Here is a 20,067-nt window from a genome sequence, read left to right as displayed (position 1 = left end):
TCATCCTGAGTGAAAAGAATACCAACATCAAAGATGCACCGAGGAATGACAATCACAGCCGGGGCGATTGAATAACCCGGGATTCAGCAAGAGGAGGGTGAGCATCCTGATTCTATTTTCTGTGCGTGCCATGATTTGACGTGTATTTAACCAAGACAGGGCTAGGAACCCAAACAGTGGAAGAAAAGCAAAGTAAACTCAGGCAAGGAATGCTTTGTCCTACCTCAATTTTAGCCCCCAGGTGATGGGGCGCTGCATGCTTTTAATTTTACCGGCTAAGGATATTTTTTTTAAGTGTTCGGAGAACAAACGTGCCTATTTATTGAGCGTGACACAAAACGTCACGAATGCTTAAAGTTGCAGGTCCTTCAGCCAAGGGAGGAAGATGCGAAGGGAAGGGAGCGTGTTTTGTCAGCTCCAGGGTGAGAATGTCCCTGCATAAACAAAAGGCTCGGGATTGGACGCCGCATTAGGGATTGGGGGAGGGGAGGAGGGGGGGGAGTGTAGGAAAAGAAAGGGGTCTAGATCTGCCCACCAGGTTGGGAGGCTTGAGGCTGGCAGGGAGGAGCGGAGCCGCCGGCGAGCGGAGTGCGGGGCGGCGGAGGGGAGGCGGGCGGCGGGCGGGCAGGCCGGGGTGAGCTGTTTGGCCACCGGAGCCAATCGAGAGCTGGGGCTTGATCCTCTCCTCGGGCAGTGGCTACGCCGAGCCAGTGCCGAGCTTCCCTCCTCCGCCGGGACCGGCAAAGCCACTTCGCTCTCCCCCCCGCACCGCTCTCCCACACTGAGCGCCTATGGGCATCTGCGGCCAGCCGGGGCTTCGCACCATCGCCACCGGCACCAGCGGGCGACGACCGCCACCCCGCTACATCGCCCCTTGGGATCTATAGCTGGCAGGACGGAGCGAGCTGCAGACCCTTCCCCGCCTCCGTACAGGTATGGGGCGCCCGGCCTCCTGCTCGGGCACCGCTTTTTTTCTTGCGGCCGCCGCGCTCCCTTCCTCCTCCTCCTCCTCCCCTGCCCTCTCACACTTACGGGGCTGCGCGGGAGCCGTGACAGCGGGGGGACGTTGCAGCCCCACCGGCACAGTCCCCGCCGCCGCAGCCCCACGGGCAGCTCCCACGGGCACAACCCCACGGCACAGCCCCAGCCGCCGCAACCCACGGGCAGCTTCCACCGGCACAACCCCACATCAAAGTCCCACTGGCACAACCCCACGGCACAGCCCCCGCCGCCGCAGCCCCTCCGCAGCGCAGCCCTGGCGGCCGCCTGCCCCGCCGGTCCCCGCAGCACGGGAGGCGGCAGCCCGGCTGGCCCCGCCGAGAGCACCCGGTCCCGCTGCTTTCCTTGCTGCCCGCCCGTGGGGCGTTTCCAGGGGCACGTAAGGAAATTCATGGGAGCCGGCTGCCGGCAGCCGCCGGGGTCTGGGTGCTTTGCTCTGAAGTGCTTCTCTCGGAAGTTACCTGAATGGCCAAAATCCCTCTGGGTTTGAAGTGTCGTGCGTCCCGTCTCCAAGTTCCCTCAATCGAAGGGAAAAAAAGAAAAGAAAAGAGGAAGGAAAAAAAAAAAAAAAAAAGAAAAGAAAGAAAGAAAAAAAAAAAATTAATCTCTTGCTTGAAACCTGTGCCCCTTTGTACCTTTCTCTCTTTGCTCTGGGTTAATGATGGTTTGTGATTATGAAACCCCATGAGAGATCAGGTCCAAGAACAAATAGCTGGCAATATGTGTGTGTGTATATATATATATATATAAATGTATGCATACGTTGGTGTTTTTTAGCCTTACGAATGAGGATTATAATAATACAAACCCATGCCTGTCTCACAGGGAGCTCCTGGTTGGCTTTCTGCTAAAGCTAAGGAAATACTTGCACTTCCACAGGTCTTGCAGAGTTTCAGCTCTTGTAAAAAAAAATTGCAGTGGCATTCGGCTGAACAACTAATTTTTAGCATGCTATTGTGAAAGTGGTTATATAAGTTTCGGTGGATTTTTTTTTTTTTTTTTTTTTTTTTTTTTTTTTGAGGAGAAAATGATCAGGTCGTAACAAGTTAAAACTCTTTTTTTTCTGGAAGAGGAGAAATAAACTAAATGAAAGTGCAGTGAGTGGAGTTCCATGAACTCCAGCGTGACAAATGACATCGGCAGAGATTCCCTACAGAAGAGCCACAGGTTAAAAATCCCACGATCTTCCCAAAAGTCAGGAAGCAGCAGGTGCAAGACCAAGCAATGTCTGTTGCAGAGCCCCAATTAGCAAGCTGGTTATCAGCTGGCTATCAGGCCACTTCAAAGTTATTTCTTGCTAAATCAGGGGGAAAACAACATCCCATCAATCTTGTCTTCCTACTTGTGTCAGTACAATACAGATACCATGTTACCTTAGGGGATTGGGTTGTTGCTTGAACTCCAAGAAGAACAGGCTGCCTGAAGTACTTATTTAGAATGTTTGATGTATTTTTAATGCAGATGCTTCCTTTGCTAAACTCAGTGCATTGTGCTCAGGCTGGCCTTTCCCCATCTTTTTCCAAAAGTTAAGGAGGAATAATAATACTCTAAGATTTTAAGGGAGAGCCATGAGATAAACAACCAAATAGAAGTAAGGATCAGCAATTTGCTTATTGCCAAGAGCCAGGACATGAGGGTTCTATCTCAGTATTCAGGCTCTTCCCCTCACTGTTGTTGCATGGTCCTCCATCATCTGAAATGTTCCGTGAAGTCCTAAATCATAAATATTTGTGCATGATTACTGAGAAACTGTAGAGAGCAAACCAATTTGCTGAAACACTGTTGTAGGATGAATGAGAAACTCAGCAGGTAGAATTTTGCCTTCTCTCATCTCTTGAAGCCCACTGCTCATGCAGAGCTCTTGTGCACAGGCAGGAGGTTTGTCTGGTAACAGCAAGGTTTGCTCAGCCTTCCATAGCAGCACAATAAATAAGTGAAAGACATGTCAGAAGTATTAGTATTATAAGACCTCTTATTATAATATGAGAGACTTACTACTACTATTATAAGACCTCTAGAAGGGTGACACAAAAATAACAGCTCTCGATGATGAGCTGATTGGTTTAGCTGAGCTATTTGCTTTTTATTTGTCTTTCAAATAGACTGTGCTGTCATGAAAAATGACTTCCAGTGTGGGATAGAACAAAGGTATGAAAAGCTGAAGAATAAAACTCGGGAGTTTTCTGTTTCTGTAGTATCAGGTGAAGGTGAAAAATAATACCTGAATTGCCAAGTGAACTATATCAACAGACCCTATCCTAAGTAAAATGCTTGGTTTCAGTTGCCATTTGTCAATGTCTTTAAAGTGTAAATCAAGTAGATCCAGATCATCCTCCTCTGTATTAAGCAGTTTAGTCCTGCTGTGGTTTTGCTTGACAAATTTGGTAATTGGTAAATTCCAGCTGCTCAATTACATGGTTATACACACACTGCTTCTCAATTCACTTTGAAATAATTCTGCCTCGAGCATCAGAAACTTGTTAATTCCAGTTTGGAATTGGTAGATTTGAATTTACCTATTTCTGATGATTGCATTATAATTATTTCAGTGAGCAGTTCAAGTCAGCGTAGCAGATTTACTGATGTCCAAAGAGTCTCTTCAAGAGCTGCACACTAAGGTCCTTCACTTCTCTCTCACAGATGCTCATGGGTGTGGTTGTGTGTTTATATTGGTGTTGTGCTTTGTGTCAGGAGTGTACTTTTGACGCCAGTCATCCAGTTCTTCCCACTTACTGTCTGTCCATCTCCGTGTACCTCATGGTGGGCCAGCTGGATTCCTTTAGGATGAATCGAAATGAGAAGATGTGCTTGAGTCATTGCTGGAAATTCAGTCTGTGGGATCAGACCAGAGCTAGCCTGAAGTAAAACCTTATAAAATGAACATAAGTGTTGACAGAATGTCTACCACACTGAACTATTTTCCTCTGTGTGTCTGTTCCTGTTGGGCTGGGCTACCTGCTGACATAGACCCACTCCACATTTGCAGCAGATTAATACTGGTGCATTGCAGTTTGAAGTGGAGACCGACCATCTTTCCCAGAGGTGTGGGCTACTCCCTGCCTCTTGCACCATTGCCTAGACATTTGTTACAAAAAAGCTCCTTCTGGCTCAGCCACGACCCTGTGGCTGCCCTGCTTGTATATACACACGCTGAGCTCCCTCCAGTTCTGAAAGAGAATGGCTAGTTTATATATATTTTTTTTCATAGAGTCTGGCGTGTGAAAGTGGAATATTTTTTGAGGGGAACTTTGGCTAATGCAGCCTTTTGCTTGTCTGGTGAATGGGAACATGGCATCTATCCTTATGAGAGGACAGCTGGTGCTTCTTCATGGTTGTTTGCCTGTCACTGGCTGTAGCCCTTCTGCATTAAAGGTTCATAAGGCTGTGTTTATGTTCCTCATTGCATTTGGGAGTGGTGAGAAATGTTGGCTTGAAACTCAAAAACTGTCATTAAGAAATTCTGCTCTGTGTTTTGTGGGTGCAATATCTTGGTTGACTACGTTTCCCATAGCACACGAGCACTTCAGAGAAGAAGGTGCCATCTGTGGTGACAGTTCTGGGTCCTAGCACATGATGGGAAAACAAACTCGGGCCCTGGAATCCTGTTGTCCCAAGCCAGTGGGAACTTGCAGTGCACAGGGAGATGTTTAGAAACATCCACTTTAAACTGAAAGGTTCCGTGCTGAAGCTTTTTTTTTTTTCTTTTCTTTTTTTCTGCAGTTTACACTCTAAAGCTGAAAACTTTTCAGTTCTCTTTTATTTGGCCATTTGGCTGACTTTTTGCACTTTCTTGTTTTTCTTCAGTTTACATTTGCAATTTTTTTTATTTTTATTTTTTTCAAATAGAAGGATTATTTTGTTAATTATAAACCATTGTCTTTTGTATGACAGCATTTCTAACTAGGAATTATTTTATTGAAGAGTTAGGGATCCAATCCTTCCCAGTCAGTAGCAGAAGGCAGTTATCACTGCATTTATCACCCCAGCTTTGCACACATTTGCACAGGGATCATGATGGGAATCATAGGGTTGCCTGCATACAGCAGGAATGCTGAAAACCTCCTCCTTGTTCTGGATCACTGTGACTGCTCTGAGTCTGCTTTTAGATAGGTATTGAAAAAACCTTTTTCCTTACCTTTTTAGATAGGTATTGAAAAAAAGGGAGCTTTTCCTTCTCAGGTATTTCATTTCTAGAGGTTGGATACTCCAAACCTTATTCTACTGCATAGCTGATCTGTGGCATGAAGTGGAGGTTTTAACATGAGTTGTGTAAGTTATAGATCTGTCACTTGAAACCAAGCTATTTCTTGTTCTCAGTACATTAAGTCTTTTATTACCTGTTTTTGAATGAGAATTTTGAGGCCTGTTTCAGAAAGGGGAACAGCCCATGAGAATCTGTCTTGCTTGGGGATGTTATAACAGAGGACAATCTGTCTTTTGATATCTGGTGTGATACAATCATGGCAACTTCATTTGTAACCCATCTGTCAGAAAGTCATCAAAGTCATCTTACAGCATCTACTTTCCTTTTTTTTTTTTTCTTTTTTCCCCTCTTCTGGGCATAATCATGTTTATCTATGAGATTTTGTATCTTTGTTTTTTTTCCTGTGGTTGCTGCCTATGTAGTATCTTTAAGAGTTATAGTGGTACATTTTAGATTAGTCATAATTCTGAGGGGGATTTACTAAGGTCAGTTTTTCATAGAGACTGCACTGCCACATATAATTTTTTATAATGTAAATATAGGTTAAATATAGAAATAGGCATGCTACTGCCTTTACTACAAGCTTCATTACAGAAAGAAAAAGGTACTTTTATCTCTCATTCCAGACGGTTTAAAAATCATTATTTTTTGGGAAGTGGGTATTTTAAGAAACCATAATTTGTAATGAAACTAAGAGGAAATTAAAACGGTGATACATTAAAATATAAAAAGTATCAAAGATTTAATTTTTGCCTATTCTGTGTTAAGGAAGTGGAAGAAGTAAAGTACACTGGGAAAGGAAAATAGACTATTTACCCTTCAAATTTCAGTTTGGAACCAGTTTTTATGGAGTGTGATGGGCAGTGCACAAATACATCATCAGACTGTGGATTTAGCAGCAATAAAAATTTTTAAATTTTTAGCTTCTCTTAAAACTTGGAAGCAGCATTTGTAGAACCCATGCAGGACGGGCTGTTGACCTTGACTCGTGTAAACATTTGCTAGAATTGGAAAACTGCACTGAGGTGGTGAACGAGCTTCCCTTCTTCATTTATGTGCAGGTCTGTTGAGGATTTTAGCCATGTCTGGTGTGTTCCATTATTCTGAGTGCTATTATGATGATGCATAATAGCCTGATACTCTACAGTAGTGCTAACAAAAACAATAAACAGCATTTTAAAAATTCTGCATGACCATTTCTGGCAGGAAAGAGCGGATTTTTTCCTGGTGCAAATCTCAGACCTAGTTTCATTTCCAGTGAGGCCAAAACCCTAGTTTGGCTTAGAGTTGAGCGGGATCCTGCCCATTAATCTGGCCAGTCTCCATACAGATAACATCTGGAAAGTTGTCATTTAAAAATATGTGGGAGAGCTTGGGATAGGGATGTAAATAGTGGGTCAAAGCTTCAATCCAAAATGAAAACATCCCAGCTCTCAGCTGCCAGACATCCTTGCTCTAGGCATGTTTTTCTGTTATGATCCATCCATCGTGTGTCAGTTCCCGTTCCGTCAACATAATTTGGATCTCGGTGTCCTTTGCAAGGAACAAGAGGAGGTTGACAGGCAGAGCAGACAGGGAATATGTGAACACGTTGCATGACTTCATGGATACATCCAGTAAAGTCTCCTAATAAAGCAAGAGATGGCTATCACTTCTATTTCGATTTAATTTGGTTCTCTGGCTGACACCTTTCAGATTACTACACACAATGTCTTTATACTAAGCATGTTTGTTGACTTTGGTCTATATTCTTCATTAATGAAGCTCATGGAAACTTTTCCTGATACTTCAGTGAAAACAGCCTTTGCCCAGATATTTTTAAAAGGGAATGCTTACAAACTGAAACAGATTATAAGTACCTTGGATTCTATGTAGGCAGGGAAAGATTGTTGATCTGCCTCTTAAATATTTCCATTTTGTGCTGAAGCTGATCCCTAAGTAAAGTCATATCCAGAACTTGTGACTTCTTAAGTGTAACAGGAGTTGAAGATTCAAATGCCACATAAACTGATTATTAGATAAATTTATGGTTTTATTCAAAGACCACAGAAAATATGTGAAAATAGCACCATTGTATGCTAGTTCTGCGATGTGTAATGACCCTTTTTCCATGGGAACCCTGAAGCAAGTGAGAAAATGAACACAGATGGAAATAGAACTAGCTTCTGCCATTTGAAACTGTCTTGCTTTCAGGTACCCAAAGTCCCTTCAGTCACTTACATAAAGTTATTCAACAGCTCAGTCTAGGTTATTTTTTTATTTTTTATCTGTAAGACAATTCCTACCTTTGTCTACTGTAAATTCCTCCAAAGTGAAGAGAAGCCTTAAATGCAAATTGTACCATAATAAATCCCATTTGGTTTTCTCTATCTGCTTTTTTTTTTTTTTTTTTTTTTTAAGTCATCAACACTTGATATTCTTGCTTCTTGAAAGAATACTTTAAAAGCTCCGTCGAAGTTTATTGTTTTCTAAATTCTACATCTCTACATCCAAAATGCCAGTTGCTTTATCCTTGAATTCAGGTAGACTGCTTCCAGCTAGAAAAATATTTTTATGTCAGTGTTTCAACAGCTGACTTTAAAAGTATGATACATGCACACACAATTCTGAGCACCTATCAGAAATTGCCAATCTTCTCTTTATAAAAATAGCCTTGTTCTTTTCAGTTTAAAATCTAATCTTTTATAAAACTTAAGTGTCTTTGGAAACAAGTTTATTGTGTCATTCCAAGTTGAGCCTAGTTCTTTTCTGGACATCTCTAAGGTTTCTTTAAAAGAAGGATATGATATTACAGGAAGAATGTTACTCTTGTTTGCCAGAGAGCTGTACTATGTTTACTATAATAGGATTAAAGGAAATTTGAAAGTCAACTCTAGCTCAGTGGGAAACTGATAAACACACGTACTTGCAGGAACACTCTGCCCAGCAGTATTAGGAAATTTATCACTATTTATTTAGCAGTTCAGACTTTATCCTACAAACAGATTTGTTATCCATTTAAAACTATGCCAAACGTTGAAAGACTGAACAATATGGATATGATTTGCAGAATCTGAACTGTTAATCTGGCATAGCCATCTCACATGTTTTAGGATTGACTCTCAAAATAAGGAGTCTGTAGCTTATGGAGCCTGTTGCTTTCCAAAGGCTGTGGTTTGATTCCTGGCACTTCTGGTTAGGTCAGCTCTTAGGCCACAGTCATAAACAGTGATTTTCAGAATCTGAGCAAGCTCAGACGAGGGTGTAGCTCCTTGGAAAAGTTACTCTGGAAGAGGCAGACCAGCAGTATCTCTGGATCCGTATCTGGGATTGGCAGGCTCTGCTGTTGAGGAGCAATGGCAGTCCAGTCTTATATTTACTAATGTTTGTTTACTTGTGCCTCGGCCAAAGTTTCAACTAGAAAGTGAATTCTGGAGAAAGAAAAGGCCACAGGGATGACTTTCCATTCCGAAGTATGTGTTAAGAGGTCAGTTTTACATGGACACAAACGCTTCTTAATAATCAGTAAAACAGAATGAAGTAATTTTTCTATGAAATGGCAGGATTTTTTTTAAATTATTTTTTTTACTATGGAGAGTAAAGGGGAATGTATAAACACAGTATGATAAATGAACTACTAATGCAAATGTTTTCATCACCTCCAAAGTGGCAGATACCTTGCAAGAGAGGGAAGCTATTACTGTGTACTTTTGAACACCAGGAAAGGCCAGTGGACTGTTCCCACCATTTGTTGGGAATTAGTAGGAGCTACATGATAGAGTCACCATTGGTTATGGAAACCCTGCTGTGAGCTGCTCGTGCTTTATATGGTGATACGATTACTTGATAAAAAGACAGTTAAGGGAAATTACTTTGTTTCTAAGCCACTCTCAATTTTGAAATATCTTAGAAAATTGTCTAAAAATCAAGGATCATTTTTTGGTATAAAATTTATGGATTTGTGTGCTATTCATGAAGCCACCCCAAAATACTTATTTAATCTCCTGTTCATATGAGCTGTGAGTGTGAGCTGCTAATATGCTTTGAGATATTAAAATCTGAAGAAACCTTTCTCATCCTGATCAAATGGCTTTTGCTGAGGAGAAATAACCTTATTTCTCCTGCATTGCTCTCCTACATACAATAATCTTTAGAAGTGTGTGAATTGACTGAAAAGGACCTTTACCAGCCAGTTGAGTTATCCTTTCAGTATGGTCTATGCCTCTTTCTTGTCACCATGGCCACAGAAAAGTCCATCATGTTGTGGAATCTCTGAGATTGCCAAGAACGACAGAAATTTTCACTTTGGTTTTAGCTGGTCCATCCAGGCAGTGGAACTACAAACACATGAGTGAAAAGACATGGAATGGAGAAATGGAACAGATTGCCCAGGGAGGTGGTTGAGGCCTCATCCCTGGAGATGTTCAAGGTGAAGCTTGAGGAGGCTCTGAGCAACCTGATCGAGTTGAGGATGTCAGCTGCTGATGTCCCTGCTTACTGCAGGGGGGTTGGACTACATGATCTTTAGAGGTCCTTTCCAACCCAAATTATTCCATGATTCTATGATAATTCCACACCAAGGCTTTGTTGTCTCAAGGGAGACTGTCGTGTATCCAACTCCACTGTCACTCCAGGCTTCAGGTCCCAGTGTAGCTGAGTTCCTCTGTGGAGCTGTCCTGGGCAACTTTACCTGCAGATTGCAGAACTCTCTCTCTTACTTTACCATTGATTAAACAAAATGGTGCAAATTTGAACTCTTCTGCTTAGCTTCATCCACACAGATAGGGTACAACCAGAGTGCTTGCAGTTTGCTCCATTATATACAAATTGTAACTCAGGGCTGCGGCAAGTTGCCAGCTCATCTCCCCACGCGGACGCCAGCTTCATTTACTCATATAAATAACTGGATAGCAGTCAAACATGACTGACTTAAGCTGTTGCTTTTTCTGAATGTGTAAAATAGGGGGAACTTGTGGTGCTAATGCCATGCCTGTTAGTTGTTTTTTTCCCTGCACTGATATTTAGGTATATATGTTGAGAGTATGGGAATGTGCTCCAAATTACATTTTTTCCCCCCCCCAAGATATATTTTTTCCCTTTAAAAACATTTGAAAACTAGGTTATTTTACCATGATGAAAGCTGATGTCTTAATTTGGATATCAAATGCACTGTATCTTTTGAACTTCTAGATGCATGCTACAAGCTGCTAACATATATTAGCAGCTACTCAGACAGCAGTGCTGGTGAAGCTTTTTGGGTGAGAGTCATGCTTTAATTCTGCATTTTTAAAGAAGTATTGTCTTCTTGCTGATTGTAAACCTTCTCTAAAGCTTCTGTGATGGCCTTTTGCTTTCATTGCATGAGTTTCCTTGAGGTGGCAGAATCTAAGAATGCCTTGAAGGTATCAACAGTCCAGTGAGTGCAACTGCTTTGCTGTGCTGCCCATGACTGTGTCTGTGGTGCTGCTTTAGCTGGGCATAGGTTTAAACTTGTGTTGGAGGGGTTTTCTTGCTCTTGGCTTTGCTGCTACCTCCTAAGTTGGGCTTAATTTTTAATAATAATTAATGATTTACTCAGCATCTTTGGGAAAATTGCTCAGGATTTGCTCTGAAAATGCTGACTTCAGTGTTCTCTTCAGCTGGCAATGTTTTTAGGTGCAGATTCCTTGCATGGTGTCATGAAAACCCCATTAGTCCTGAGTGGTCTGGTAGTCAAGATAGAGAGGCTCATTTACAAAGTGTGGAAGGTCTCTGAATAAGGTTGCTACTTAAGAGACAACCCAAAGGCCATCATGACCAAATTTTCTGCACAATGACACAGGTTCATAAGGGTGGTGGTGAGGCACTGGAACAGGTTGCTGAGGGAAGTCGTGTGTCCCCCATCACTGGGAATGTTCAAAGTCAGGCTGGACAGGGCTTTGAGCAGCCTGGTCTATTGAAAGGGGTCTTGCCCAGGACATAGGGGTTGGACAGGATGATCTCTAAAAGTCCCTTCTAACCCAAACCATTCTGTGATTCTGTATAATGCTGCCATTGTTTGAACAGAAGCTTATGGGTCACTTCACAGGTTATAAAAACTGGTACTGTCATCAAACACGGTTAAAAAAAATTATTAAAGGTTAAAATGCTTGTATTATAAGCTGCTTATTACAGTGTGATATATGTGTATATAAGGAAATATGAATAGTATGTAACAGAGGGACCCATGACCTTACATGTAGATGCAAAAATTTTGAGGCTTTGCTTTATTGCAGAACCTATAAGGATGTGAATTCTAATGCTGAGTCACAAATACTGTATCAAATTAGTTGCTGCACAGAGGGGTAGAACATCATAGTACTTCAAGACAACACAAATAAACATTTACACTTCTTTAAAAAAAGGTACTGTTCACTATGCCTTCTCTACAGGGGGAATTTCTGCCCGTTATGCATTGCTCTGCTGTTGTCATTATTTAATGTTTCTAACCTGGAACATCCATAGCTTTTGTATATGGTTTACATAAGGTTATCCATAGCATAAAAATTATTTTTACTATAGTAAAAGAAAGAGATATGAGTAGCTAACTGCCCTTGTACTTTTCTCTTTTGAAGCAGTTCATGTAAGACCAAGTATTGTAAAGTAGGGAAGGGAGGATTTGCTTCTGATGAACTGAATTACTCCATGCAACATTGTTCTGCAACATTGCAGTTATACATCTTACTGTGTATGATTTTGGGAGTAGTTCTGATTTAACATCATAATTAATGGTAACTTTTAAAACAGTTATGTAAATACCGACTAGGTTTTTAAGACAAACTCTCGTAATTTAGGATTGGAATTATTCTTTCAGTTTTTCTGGCTGGCATATATATTATAAAAGGCAGAATTAATTTCAAATTTGAGTGAAACTAATCTGGTTACTTGGAGACATGGAGTTCACCTATCAAAGATACGTCCACTAAAGGGTTGACGTTAACACTTCTGAACTTCATTCTTTAAGAGTCACCTTATTTATAGCAAGATAAATGCACTTTCAGCTCTAATTGCACAGAGCAGCAAAGCATTCTTTGGATAGCCTAAGTAATCCAAAATATATCTTATCTGGGAAACCTCAGGGCATATATTTATCCAAGAAGTTAGGAAAATTTAAAGGATGTATACTTATAGCCTGGACTTCAGAATACACAACTGCAGCTTGCACATTTTAGGAGGCCTCTAATTTCTTTTAATGAAATAGAATGTTTTAAACCTCAGAAGCTCTGTTCTTACAGAGTTTATAGGACAGATATCATGCCATGCTAGAAATACAGAGATCTGGGAAAAATATATTCAAGAAGAAATTCCAGAAAGACTAATGCTTTTGTATAACTGAAAAAGAGAAGAATGCAAATAGTGACAGAAGTGAAAAGTGAGTTAAGCTTTTCAGTGGCCTGTCAGATTCAACTACAACTTAAACTCCAGGCTTTTTTATGGTTTCAAAGTAGGGGAAGGGGTCGTGTTCAACAAGTGTTTTGTTTTTTTTTTATTCATCCTTAGGATTTTTTATTCATTATAGGCTGTTCCCCTCAGTCAATCACTGGTCGTTGTAAATATTTTTAAAAGGTAATTTAACACATTTCCTGAGAAATTCTTGCAAAGTACATCTTTACTGTAAGATATCTGTTTGTAAACTAACAATCTTAGGGTATAATATTTTTCTAGGAGTTTATGCATACAGCTTGCTGTTGTTAAGGCTCTTCATCAAAAAGACAAATGGGATATATCCCTCTGTAGGCTTCTTTGGTTAGCATATGTTAGGGAACTCACTCTAACTCCTAGTAGGTTTTATGTTGTGTAACCTTTTCAAGTATTCATTGCATGCTAACTCTTGACAGATAAAATTACTTATTCACTATTGACTTGTCTTCGAGGGATGATTTACTTTGTCACTATTTAGTCATCTTCATGCTATGTTGAGACAGCAGTCTTTCCCCAAATCATCTTGTGGCATGCATCTATTTCCCTGATATCAAGTTGTAGTTAGAGGTCTGCAGAAGGAATGTGCAGTGGAAAAGGGAGCAAGACAAATGTTGGCACGATTTTAAAACCTATGCTTATGACAGCAGTCACTGGGGCCTGCAAAGAGAAGGGTTGTGCATTTGCTGCTTTTGCTGGCTTCTGTTTATTGGGCTGTTCTCCAGGACATGCTGGGGTTATGGGGAGAGAAAGGTTAAATGTTTAGCCATTTATTCTTTCACTCATTTTGCTCACAGGATTATGTTATTTTGCCACACACACAAAAAAAGACCAACCCCAAACCAAACCAAAACCAAAACAACAACAAAAAAAAAAACAAACCCACAAATCAAGAACCACTGTGACATTGCCACTCTGAATCACCTTCTATCAGTTTACCCTTTATTTACAATATGCTTGTTAGCCCAACCTTGTTTATATATATATATATATAAGATTTTCAATAAAACTTTGATTTTAATTAATGAAAGGAGCCTCTTGCTTTTATTCTAGATATTTCAGCATAGTCTGCGAGTAATTTAGGAAGAATCTAAATGTATCTGGCCCCTCTGGCACTGTTTAGATATGTGGAGGATAAAAGTGTCCTTTGCCTTCTTTCCTTCCACCTATTTTCACTATGCAGAAGACTGGCTGAATACGAAGGTCAGATGAATTCTTCAAATAGCAATGTCTAGAGGGCGAGTTTGGGAACATGAAGCCACAAACTTTTTGTGAAATTCACCTGAAATCTGTATTTTAGAGTGCATAGACTTCCCTTTGCTCAGCATTACAGAGGATAAGCAATTTGCAGGTTCCTCACTCAGTGTGTGAAGCTGTGAAGATCAATTAAACTGAGAGTCTGGACAGGATAAACCTTGCAGGGAAGCAGGGGTATAATAATTAAGATAATCTGTTTGGTGGTAGCTTCCTAGGTGGTTTCCAAGTGAAATGAAATGCTCTGCGAATTGAGCTGCAAGTTTTAAGGAACTTTTTGTCTGTTTATTTGTTTTGTAAGCCCTCCTTTTGCAAAGCAGCTGTTTTTTAATGAGGATCTGAACAACCTAAACAATTCAGGCGAGGCCTGACTGTCAAAGAAGATAAAAATTAGGTGACTTGCATCAGGAATCCCCACAGGTGATGCAGACACCACCACTTTTTGCCCTGTTGACAGGGAGAGTCTGGGGATCAGGCTGCTGGTGTACAGAAATCAGTGTGCTGAGGTGGGGAACTATTCAGCTTCAGATAATCCAGAAGAAATAAGTGTTTCCAAAATCTCGCCTCTTATGAGTGGAGGCTCCTGTGGAAGGGAGGGGAAGAAGGGTGGAAGAGACTGAGAAATGCTGCAAAATGCATCTTAATGCTCCCAGCTTGCTTTGTATCCACTGAGGTTTTCCCTCTGCATCTGGAAGGCTGGGGAGGATCACTATCAGGGTTGAATGCATAGGTTAAATTACATTTTGGAACTAAAGGTGATAAATCCTTGGAGCTATAAGAAGATGTAACTAGATCCATAGTACAGCCAGACACATTTTACCCTCTCCCCTCCACTGTCAAACCCTTATGTAGTGGAATGGTCCCTGGTGCCTGTGGCCAGAATGTCACAGTTCAGAGCTGCTGAGCCTTTCCAAGGCCACTGGGATTTCCCAGATATTTTTGAGGATCACTGAAGATGGTTTTATGTCCAGATGAGAAAGTCTTCTATAACATCAATTAGACAAGTCCAAAGTTCTGTTGGGAGCTGTGCACAGAAAGCAACAGAGATATGGAATTCTTCATTGATACTGGATTGGTTTTGCATGAGGAGAGATCAGGATCTTGTAACCATCTTGTCTTTGCTTACATGCTTTGTCTGGTGCATCCAACTGGCAGAAATCAGGTCCTACCAACCAGAGTACTGTACTAAACAAGACACTTGCGTTAGGAAGCCTACAATTAATGCACAGATTGTGGGAAAGTTAGCGCTAGCCTCAGAAAAAGTCATTTAATGGTCACCATTGCCAAAATCAAAGTTAGTGACTTCAGAAGGTCTGGCTTCTCTGAAGTAAACCTCAATTGGATCTTAATTTAGTTTCAAACAATGTTGTAAATTTATGGGACACAGTGGAATTCTAATTGGACTTTCGTATTTTATGCTTTAGAATATATGACAGTAATGCAACAGAACAGTCCTCATTTCTTTACATTTTCCCCCATCTCCTTCTTACCTCCCTGTTTTATTCACAGTGCTTTGCCATTAAGTTCTTTCTAGATCCCAATATTGAAGGCTGAAAAAAAAAAAAAAAAGAGTAGGAACTAGTTGACTGTGGAACATTGATATTTAATTATTTTGTGCTCAAACTTCTTAGAAAGGACTGTCATGGGAGACTGAACTGCTCTTGGATGTCCCATGTGAGCTTGCTGGGCAGCTTTGGTGAATTACAAAATCAAGGCAGTAACATGAGCACGAAAGTTGAGGTCACCATTGACCCATATAGCAGGACTTCCAGACTTGAAAAGATGATTTTGTTCAGCCTCACAGGTACTTTGGGGGATACCTTTTTGGTCATATTTTATAGAACCTGTTCAGCCCAAGAACTCCTGTAGCCTAGCTTTGGACTAACTGGTCTGGGTTTACTCATTGCTTCATGCTAGGGAGAAAACAGACATTTGTGGAGAGTTCTCTCCCCTAGTCCTTTTTATTCCTTTATAGCCAGATGAAGTTTAATTAATTGAAAGTGAAATACAATTTAAAATATGAAAAATAACCCAAGAAGAAACATGGTACCAAGAAGAAATGAAAAACATTTTCTGTTTATTTCAAACTGGTCAAGTATTTGTAATGGCAGCATTTTTCTGCCCACCAGAACTGTGTGAAATATCAGTGAGTCTACCTGAAGACAGATCCTTGTCTGCTCTAAGTCACTGTATATTTTAAACCTGAGGAACTCTACTGATATTCCCGTAGAGTAAAATCATTGGCTCCATTGAAGTAAAATGTAATTTTTTATATTGACTCTAATGAAGTCAATATTTGTCAGAAATACCCTGAAATAATTCAAAATATTTATTTTCAGAGAATCCTCCTGAACTTACTGAATGCAGTGAAAAAAATATGTGGGGTTTCTTGCTGGTAAAAAACATTGCAATGGTGGCTACTGCATTAAGCCTTGCAGATTCTTCTCATTGCTGTACTAATTTGTTTCAGGATTCTGTCTTGTATTAAACTTCCTTTTTGTCTCAGTCCTTGGCAATGAGTGATGTACTTTTTATTAGAATCTGAGTGTATGCATATCTACTTGACCATGGCTTTGCATTGGGTTACAGGATAAATGCAGCATTGGTTTTAAAACCAGCAGTACTAAGAGGAATTGTGTAATAGTTACTAAATTATAGTAAGTAAGTCATAATAAGAGTAAGTAACAGTAAACAACCAATAATTGTGTTGTAAGTTGCTCCTCGGTGAATAACTCTTTCCTGGCTTTTAGAAAATCACACATTACAGTATTTTCTTTAATGTAATTAGAAAATTAGACTACCTTTAGGTAGGGGGGCAGTTCCTCACAGGGAAAGTGTTGTGATTTGCCTTTACCCTGTAGGCTAATTTTAGGGAATTACCAGCAGTAAGTAAATCAGTTTTCAAAACTAATTTCAATTTTGGGAGGATAAGGAAGGAGGTGGGAAACTGGGCTTTGATTCCAGTGTGCGTTCAGTCTCTGAAGGAAATTTTATTTATTTATTTGTTGGGCTTAGTGGGAAAGCAAGGATTGGACACTGGGTACATCTTCACAGGCTGTTGCTGTGCTTGTAGGACAAATGCCATAGCTTTATGATGACAGCTGTTGACAAACTATTCCACACCTGTTAATTACAGGTATGATGAACAGGGTGAAATTTGGGTGTTTGCTGTCACGAGGACAATACAGATGTTTTAGTCTGTGCAAACCTCTGCAGTTTGCCTCAGATCATCGAGGATGCCATTGGTTCTGAGCCTGTCCTGCTGTCCTGAGGCCTTGGGATGAAAAGCCACTCAGGTACCCCACTTGGTTGCTGGTCTTGGACTTTGGTTGCTCCAACAGCCAGTGCAGAAGCAACCATTGCCCACTTCTATTTCAATGTATCTGTCACTCTGGCTTCAAATGGACTGGGAGGAAAAAGTATGCTGTGGCATGATATTGTCTGCCCATGCTGCTAATTAAGCAGTTTTGAGTTCTCTGCTTTGAAATCAGTTCTCAGGGATGATTTGAATCTGTTCCCAAATTATCCTTATGTGGAAAATGGTGTGTGCATGTGTTTTATGAGTATTTAAATATGCTTTACGAACGTAACTTATTTTCTTCTGATTTATGTGACAGTCTTTTTTAACAAATAAACTATGATTGTTCCTCTCAATAACTTAAATTTTGGAAAAACCCAAGGTATTCTGCAGAATCTTGACCGTTTTTTGGAAACTGAGGAACATGGAGCAAATGTTACGTATACTGCCAACAGCAAAAGAAATCAAACTGAGTCTTTAACTCTGAAAGAATCTGATAGTACTTTCATTCCAAGCCTGGTAGGCTCACAATTAGCAGCTTGCAGTGTATTTAACATAAGGCTGGCTTTGAGTAGTGGTTTAGTGACTTCTGTAGCAAATGTACCTTAAGCTGTACTGCAAAAAGAATGGTGCTGTTCTTCTGTGATAGTTAGCATGAAACATAGAAAGATGAAACATAAACCTAGAAAGATCAGTAGAGGAATGACAGTAAACTAGGCAAAAAATGTATTAAGAAGATGGATCTTTGGAGCACGTAAGTGTTGTACATAATATGTATGTGTGTGTTTATTTACTTAAAAGGGAATTAAGGGGACTTTGAGAAGTTGTCTGGCTCATCTCCAGCTGTTACCCTTTTATTTAACATAATTCCTGGCAGATGTGGTGATTTTTTTTTCCTTATGGGTAATTTTCTCCTTCATAATCCTGAAGATGAGGACTTAGACAATCAATTCAATGCTTCACTCTCTGTCTCATGCCACTTGTTAATAGGAATATTGTCTGAAATCTTATTAGCTGACATTATTGCATTTGCATCCATGAAGGGTAAAGACATATTTCAATCTTTGCAATAGCCATTTATGTGTTTGAAAGCCAGTAGTATCACTCCTCTGATCTTTACTTCTTTGTGTTAAAGATCCCAAATTTCTGCAGTCCTGCCATGTTAAGTTATGGTTTCTGCATATATAAATGTCCTTGTTTTCCTTTGCATCCCTTCTAGAAATCTTCATGGTTTTTCTGAAGCATGGTGCCTGGAACCAGCACATAACCTGCTCCTTTCCATTCTCTATGTGTACAGCCATATTTCCAAGCACAAAAATAGAATCTTGATTCATTCCTAATATCACAACAGAGGTTGGTGGGCAAATATCTGATGGTTTATTGGGGTTTTTTTAGATCTGCCTACAAATTGGGTTAGCCTCTGGTTTTGATTATTGATTTTTTTTTAATGAGAAGTTTGTTGTCCCACTGTGGGATGTGTTGGGACAGACAGGTTACTGTGATGACCATTGTGAGAGACATCAATGCACACAGGAACAATATAAAATTTGGTGGGTGTGTGTTTGGAAGCAAACTTAGCAAAAAGCTGCAACAGGCTCTCAATGAAGTACAGAGCCTAAGGCTTTCTTTAAAACTAATAAGTACTGCTTGAGGCAGTTGATTAAAAGTAAGAGGTGTACATCTGAGGTGGCAGACAGCTTTCCCTGGTTAAACACCATCTGATCCAAACTGAAAACTTATCCAACCTTGACACAATTTCCACCTCTTGCTTTTAATTACAAGTGGGTGGGGTGTGTTCCCTGATGCTTTTGACTTGCTGGTGTGTCAGGTATGTTGCCATGCTTTTCTTCTGATGTCTGGTAACTTCAGCAAGGATTTGGACCTGACTACAGAAAGACATTTAAGTGTTTGCTCGATTTCTACAGTGTTAGTTTGAAGCCATCCTCTCTTAATCAGAGCCTCAGTTACTAAAATGGTATGAGCCATAGCTAAATGAGATCTTAGTCCTCTCTGTTGACCACTAAGTATATTTATAGATACATACAACTGTGGTTAACTGGAAAACATTAGCCCATGTGGTACTCAAAATCATCTAGTCTTTAGAGAATGAAGATGCCATTGTTCAGTAGCAATGGAAAAACTGAATGCCTGTGCCCTGAGGTATTGTACCCTTTGACTGGGTGGCAGAGATACAAGCTGGTGCTCTTTGGCACTGAAAGCTTCACTTTAAATGCTGACTGGTTAGATGCTGTTTCAGCCTTCTGCTCAATGAATGATTGCTCCTGGAAAACCTGTTTCCTCTTTTTCTCATCATGTACTAGGATCTTCACTCGTCACTCCAATTCCTACCATGCTATATGCATGGACAAATTATGCTTTTGCCTAATGAAGGTAAAAGTCCCTGTGACTTTGCTAGCCAGAACAAGTGAGCAACTTTCATTATGGTTCCAGTGCCCTGTTCTGAAAGGACAAATGTTTGCATTCTAATTGTGTTGCAACTTCTGATAGAATTTTTTTTTCCAGCAGACTGGTTCTGTTTCATGTGCGTTTTTGTTTTGCCTGTGTCCTGGAAAGAGAGCAGAAAACTCTTCAGATTCTTTCACCAAACCACATTACTTTTTTTAAAATCAGGCTTTCTTAATTTTGCAGTGCACTAGTTGCATGTGTACATAGCATCTTCACAAAAAGGATGAAAAGCCACAATGCCACATTCTTTAGTGCTAGATTCTGGATCAGGTGAGGAGAATCCAGCAAAGGAAAGTGTCAGGGCAGAGAGGGTAAGGAGAGTATATGACTAATGGAGAAACAGTGAAGGAGAAGGTATCAGTGCCTAAGATATTGTATAGATTATTTCTGTACAGTCTAGAGAGTGGTTGTATTTCATCACTTAAAACTA

The 20,067-nt window shown here is 40.4% G+C and overlaps 1 protein-coding gene across 2 annotated transcripts in view; it reads left to right on the top strand.

The window, feature by feature from the left end:
• The first annotated feature begins 627 nt into the window (after positions 1 to 627).
• Positions 628 to 20,067, top strand: part of GREM2 (gremlin 2, DAN family BMP antagonist) — a 59,661-nt gene continuing 40,221 nt past the window's right edge. Inside the window, exon 1 of one of the 2 annotated variants that reach the window (XM_071739071.1) lies at positions 628 to 933. The gene's annotated coding sequence lies outside the window, so the exon portion shown is untranslated. Of the gene's footprint in view, positions 934 to 17,045; positions 17,170 to 20,067 lie in introns of those variants that run through there. The other variant, XM_071739072.1, reaches the window with a different exon arrangement.

This window comes from Heliangelus exortis, chromosome 3 (assembly GCF_036169615.1).
Source record: "Heliangelus exortis chromosome 3, bHelExo1.hap1, whole genome shotgun sequence".
Classification (NCBI taxonomy): domain Eukaryota; kingdom Metazoa; phylum Chordata; class Aves; order Apodiformes; family Trochilidae; genus Heliangelus; species Heliangelus exortis.
The sequence above is the reverse complement of the archived record's forward strand: the minus strand, read 5'-3'. Positions and strand labels throughout refer to the sequence as shown.